Consider the following 6,353-nt stretch of genomic DNA (forward strand, 5'->3'; position numbering starts at 1 on the left):
AGGAGGAGGGGACGTAGAAACAGAGGCAGAGCAGCAAGTTAGGCAGTACTGGCGGGCATTTAACGTTAAGGAAGCAATCGACTTAATGGTTGAGTGTTGGGATGAAGTGACGCCAGCGACCGTAAACCACGCCTGGAGAAATGTGTTAAGAGGGTTTGCCTGAGGACCGACGACAGGAAGTGGCAGGGGAACCGCAGTCTGTCCAGGCAGAGGTTGAGTTGGCGGCAGAGGAGGCAAGGCATGTGGCAGGACGAGGGTTCGACGAGACGACAGAGGACGACATACGGGCTATGTTGGAACCTGTTATGCCTACAGCTGAGGATATTATGGAGGAAGGCAGGCAGGCAGGCAGAGGAAGACAGACAGAACAGAGAAGACAGCCCAGAAGCACAACCCGCCGCACAGCCCATGTCAAAAGTCAGGAAGATCATTGAGGTGAGTGAACTGTTGAAACACCTTATCAAACAGCACACTCCCCCGGCCGGCAACAGTGAAAGTGTGTCGGGTATCATAGGCAGTGCACTCCAGCCTTATGTTGACCAGCTAAACCAACACCACAACGCATTGCAGCAGAGACAAATTACAGACTTCTTTCCACCTCAGCCACCTGTACTATCTCAAGCTGACTTTGAGGGTTATCAAGAGGATGATTAGTTACTCAAAGAGTTAGTGCCGGGTGGGGACTTTTAACTCTCTACCCTTTAATGCCATGAGCCTCCACTTTTCTTATTAAGTCTTTTGTTGGGGTCTCTGTTGAAGGCTTTGCTAAAGTCGGGATATACCACATCATAATTGTGCCCCTCGTCCACTGAAACGAAAACAGATGAAAAGAATGTAAATAGAATAGTTAGACATGAACTCCCGCTTATGAAGCCATTTTGGGAACCATTGATCAACTTGTGCTTCTCCAGGTGATTTCAAATAGAGTTTGAAAAGATTGCTTCCAGTAATTTGCCTACAATTGTTGTTAGACTGATTGGACGGTAGTTAGAGGATAGTGATCTATATCCCTTCTTGAAAATCACTATCCTCCAGGATTCTGGTACTACACCAGTTTTTAAGGACATGTTAAACAACTTTGCTAAGCTCTTCCTTACATTCCTTTAATACTCTGGCAAATATCTCATTGGGACCTGGTGACTTATAAGGCTTTAGTTTGTCTATTTGCTTACTAGCATCGTTACTAGTCACTACTATCTCGCTTAATTTATTTTCTTCACTATCTCTGTATATAGTCGGTACCTCGGATATCATGTTTAAATTTTCGGTGGTGAAAACTGTTGAAAAATATTTATTCAGATTTATTGCTCATTTCTCCATTGTTATCAGTTAGCTCGCCGGTATCTGACTGTATTGGTCCAATCTTTTCTCGTGTTTTAGTTTGATACATTTGGTAAAATCCCTTGGGGTTTGACTTCGCCTCCCTTGCTACCTTCAGTTCATTATTCCTCTACTTTTCTTATATCGGTCTTAACCCTACCGGCCAATACCTTATAATAATCTAGGAGGTAAACTTCACGATTTATTCTCCTACTTATAGCCTTTCTTTGTCCAATAATATTCTTTAAATAATTATTTATCCATTTAGGGTCATTGTTGTTTGATCTGAGTTTTCTGTATGGTATGTTCTGCCTTTGTGCTTTAAGTAACTCATTATTTAAGTTGTTGTGGAACTCGTCAACCTCAAATCTCGTTATCGGATCATCCTCTACCGTCAAGTCTCCAGGCAAGGTGAGGTCGCTCTCTGTGGGTACATTGTGTGAGGTCATGTAATTCACCCCCAACCGTGATACCCCCTTCTCTCAACTGCCTCTTCAAACTAAAATTCAACCATCACTTTACGCGGTCCCACATTCCGCGTTTCCACGTTTACACAGTGCCCTGCCAGAACCCAGGATGCTCACATTCCGCGGTGGGTGTACCCCTTTACACGGGTGAGGTATAATTTTTTTATTTAGCTCATAAAATTCATACAAATTATCCGGCCAGAATATAATTTAAATTGCTGGAATTCTTACAATTTGATGATAATTTTGAATATAAACATCATAGATTTTGCATTAGACATACAAATTTTAGATATAATGTTTACTCTGAGTAAATATGTTATCTTTTGTGCAAAATATAGGACATTTATATTCAAAATATTCCTGGTCTTACAAGGAATCCAGCAATGTCAATTATATTACTCTAACTTTAGTTTGAGGTATTATTTATTACTAAAAAGGTAAATATTCTGGTTTTCCCACACGTCTGGTAGGGAGGGACCGACCGATCATCTGGCATGGTGTGAAGAATTTTTTTTTTTTTTTTATTAACTGAAGATATTTGTTTTAGCTCATAAAATTCATACAAATTACCCGGCCAGAATATAATTTACATTGCTGGAATTCTTACAATTTGATGATCATTTTGAATATAAAAAAATCATATATTTTGCATTAGACATACAAATTTTAGATATACCGTAATGTTTACTCTGAGTAAATATGTTATCTTTTGTGCAAAATATATGACATTTATATTCAAAATATTCCTGGTTTTACAAGGAATCCAGCAATGTCAATTATATTATCCTAACTTTAATCTGAGGTATTATTTAATACTAAATGTTAAAATCTAGTTTTTTCACCCAACCTTTCTCTTGAAGGGAGGATTGGTGGGGGGTGGGGGGGAGGGTTGGGACGGACCGACCATCTGGCCGGGTTGGCAGAGGGGGGGAGGCGAGGTGGGGTACTTTGATTGACAGATAGTGTCATGAAGAATATTTTTTTTTTTATTAACTGAAGATATTTGTTTTAGCTCATAAAATTCATACAAATTACCCGGCCAGAATATAATTTCCATTGCTGGAATTCTTACAATTTGATGATCATTTTGAATATAAACATCATAGATTTTGCATTAGACATACAAATTTTAGATATAATGTTTACTCTGAGTAAATATGTTATCTTTTGTGCAAAATATATGACATTTGTATTCAAAATATTCCTGGTCTTACAAGGAATCCAGCAATGTCAATTATATTATCCTAACTTTAGTTTGAGGTATTATTTATTACTATACCTGGTTTTTCCCCCAAAATTTCTCAGAGAGGGAAGAACCAGGAGTGTAGTGTGAGAAGAGGGGGTTGGGAGTTGAGTCCATTATTTGAATGGACATTAACTTGGCGACTGTATTTCTCTATTTCTCTTAAGTATTAATTGTGTGCATGTACCATCATAAAATTAAGATGTTATTTTTACTAGAACATAGGTATTGCGTTGGAAAAAGTGGAGTTTGGGGGTCAGCTGGTCTCTATTTCATTTAATCCCATATGTTATGTTATTCACTTTACGCGTTTCTCACTTTCCGCGGTACCCTGTGGGTTACATTAACCGCGTAAAGTGAGGGTTGACTGTAGATGAATAAATAAAACATTATATATAGATTTCTATTTTTAATGCCTCACAGGGAATGTAAAATAAATAATTTATTTAAATAAACTTCATAATACTGTTTCATTTATACAATTGTTTTTACAGACAAGCATTGACACACACAGGCTAAGGCAGGCACACACACACACACACACACACACACACACACACACACACTACAGGTAGCAGTGAACCGATGATTCTGCGAATTAAAACAGCAGTTTGTGTTGTATGAAATCAATGTCTTTAGAAAGAATTCTGTGTAGCATCGGTTACATACAACTGGATTAATTACCCGAAATGGATAAAACGTTTGAAGACAATACAGTATTAGTATAAATTAATGATAAACAGATAACCTCATAAACAGCCTGCACACAGCTGTGCCCAATGCATGATGTTCTTTAACATACTGTGGGGTTTCGTGATGTTGACTCGCACTCAGGATGAGTTGGAGAAAGGAAACTCACAATGCGTTTTCTGTATATAAATATATTGTAAGTACAGTGTGGTGCTAGGGAGTTGCTGTGTGGTGAAAAGCTTGTTCAGAGGTCCTGTTGGATGAGGAGCTTGTTGAGAGGTCTTGTTGGTGCGGGAGCGTGGAATAGATTGCTGGTTGGTGAGGAGCTTGCTCAGAGGAGGTGTTGCGTGTTGCGGAACTGTAGGTAGAAGGCTGTCACGGCGTGGCTGGGAGCTTTATATAGCAGGAGGTAGACGTCGCTGTTAGCCAACCCAGCTCTGTAAGACCACGAGGCTTTGGCTGGGAAACTCGACAAGGGATCGACTGGTCAGCGGCAAATGGCAGTTGTAGTTATAGAGGAGAGTATCCACGACAATACTTACCGATTTTTACTTGTTTAATTGTCTAAACATGAATTCTATCCATTTTAAAATCAAATTAACAGTATATACTAGCAGAAAGGCATAATATAATGCGAAACAACAAAGCCCAACCATTTATTAAGCAACGGGAACTAAGTAACCAATCATCGATCACTTTTACATTCATTCATAATTTTTACTGCGTAGTATAGTAAACAAACGGCCTTGAGTTGCCAGCTGTCTCCAGCAGTGTTTGAAGAATCTTGAACGAGACTGTACAACCTCTTCTGCAGTGGTTAGCTACTTCTATTGTTCCATTTATTAACATTAAATAACATTACTTAAAACATATATATTATTTTTTTTTACATTAATTTTACCACAGCTACAACCAGGGTCTTGGGTGTCCAACCTGCGGTGTAGGGACAGTAGCAGGTCCCTCATGTCTTGTGAGGTGTTGGTCATCTGGGAAGCGCTGATCTGGTTGACGAGACCGGGTGAAAGTTAAAGTGTGGCCGCTGAGTTGTGCGCGGAAGCATGGCGCACAGCAGTGTATTTGTGGAATACTCTGTCCATCATGGCTGCATAGGTCGCCGAGGTAGTAGAATAGTCCAATACTGAGAGGACGAGACGAACTTCTGCAGGGAGCTTCTGAGTGTGAAGCTGGTGCAGGATAGTGTCAGGAAGCCTGTGAGTGTGTGGCGGGAGTTCAGTCTCAACATCTCGTCCCAGAGACGTGCAGGCGTGGAGTTGCCAAGGGAGAGACAGGATAGGTCTTGTAGGAGACTGGTGGCAGGCCGCTGGTATCGCCTCTTGAGAGCATCACGTAGAGCTGCGAATTTGTTGTCAGCTGGAGGGTTGGTGATGGTTTCTGAGACTTGTGTGGCGACTTCTGTGGGCAGGGAACAGATCAGGGCGACGTATTTCTGTTTGTCTGTAGCTGTAGAGCCGATGAGAGCTGCCTCCGTGTGGATAAGCCAGTCTTCAATGCTGTGATTGAAGACTGGGAGAGTGATCAGTTTCTCCTCCATCCTGTGTGAGAGCGTTTCTCCGGGGGGTTACCATTTGTGGGGTTTCGTGATGTAGATTCGCACTCAGAATGGGCTGGAGAAAGGAAACTCAATGCATTTTCTGTATATAAATATATTGTAAGTACAGTGCAGTGCTAGGGAGTTGCTGTGTGGTGAGAAGCTTGTTGAGAGGTCCTGTTGGATGAGGAGCTTGTTGAGAGGTCTTGTTGGTGCGGGAGCGTAGAGTAGAGTGCTGGTTGGTGAGGAGCTTGCTCAGAGGAGGTGTTGCGTGTTGCGGAACTGTAGGTAGAAGGCTGTCACGACGTGGCTGGGAGCTTTATATAGCAGGAGGTAGACGTCGCTGTTAGCCAACCCCGCTCTGTAAGACCACGAGGCTTTGGCTGGGAAACTCGACAAGGGATCGACTGGTCAGCGGCAAATGGCAGTTGTAGTTATAGAGGAGAGTATCCACGACAATACTTACCGATTTTTACTTGTTTAATTGTCTAAACATGAATTCTATCCATTTTAAAATCAAATTAACAGTATATACTAGCAGAAAGGCATAATATAATGCGAAACAACAAAGCCCAACCATTTATTAAGCAACGGGAACTAAGTAACCAATCATCGATCACTTTTACATTCATTCATAATTTTTACTGCGTAGTATAGTAAACAAACGGCCTTGAGTTGCCAGCTGTCTCCAGCAGTGTTTGAAGAATCTTGAACGAGACTGTACAACCTCTTCTGCAGTGGTTAGCTACTTCTATTGTTCCATTTATTAACATTAAATAACATTACTTAAAACATATATATTATTTTTTTTTACATTAATTTTACCACAGCTACAACCAGGGTCTTATTTTCATAATTTTCTCGTGTAGAACTATCGTCCCGGACTCCCGGCTATAAACACAAACGAAAACAATGACGTCCCATCTTCTCTTGTGTGACCATATTATTATTCATTTATATTGTATAAGGTGCATTCAGAATTTTTTTTTATTTCTTTATGGTTCTTTATTATTATTATTATTTTTATTATTATTATTACTACAGTGAACCCTCGGTTATGGCCCACGATTAGCAGTTTGGG

This window comes from Homarus americanus, unplaced genomic scaffold, assembly GCF_018991925.1.
Source record: "Homarus americanus isolate GMGI-L3 unplaced genomic scaffold, GMGI_Hamer_2.0 scaffold20930, whole genome shotgun sequence".
In the NCBI taxonomy this organism is placed as follows: Eukaryota; Metazoa; Arthropoda; class Malacostraca; order Decapoda; family Nephropidae; genus Homarus; species Homarus americanus.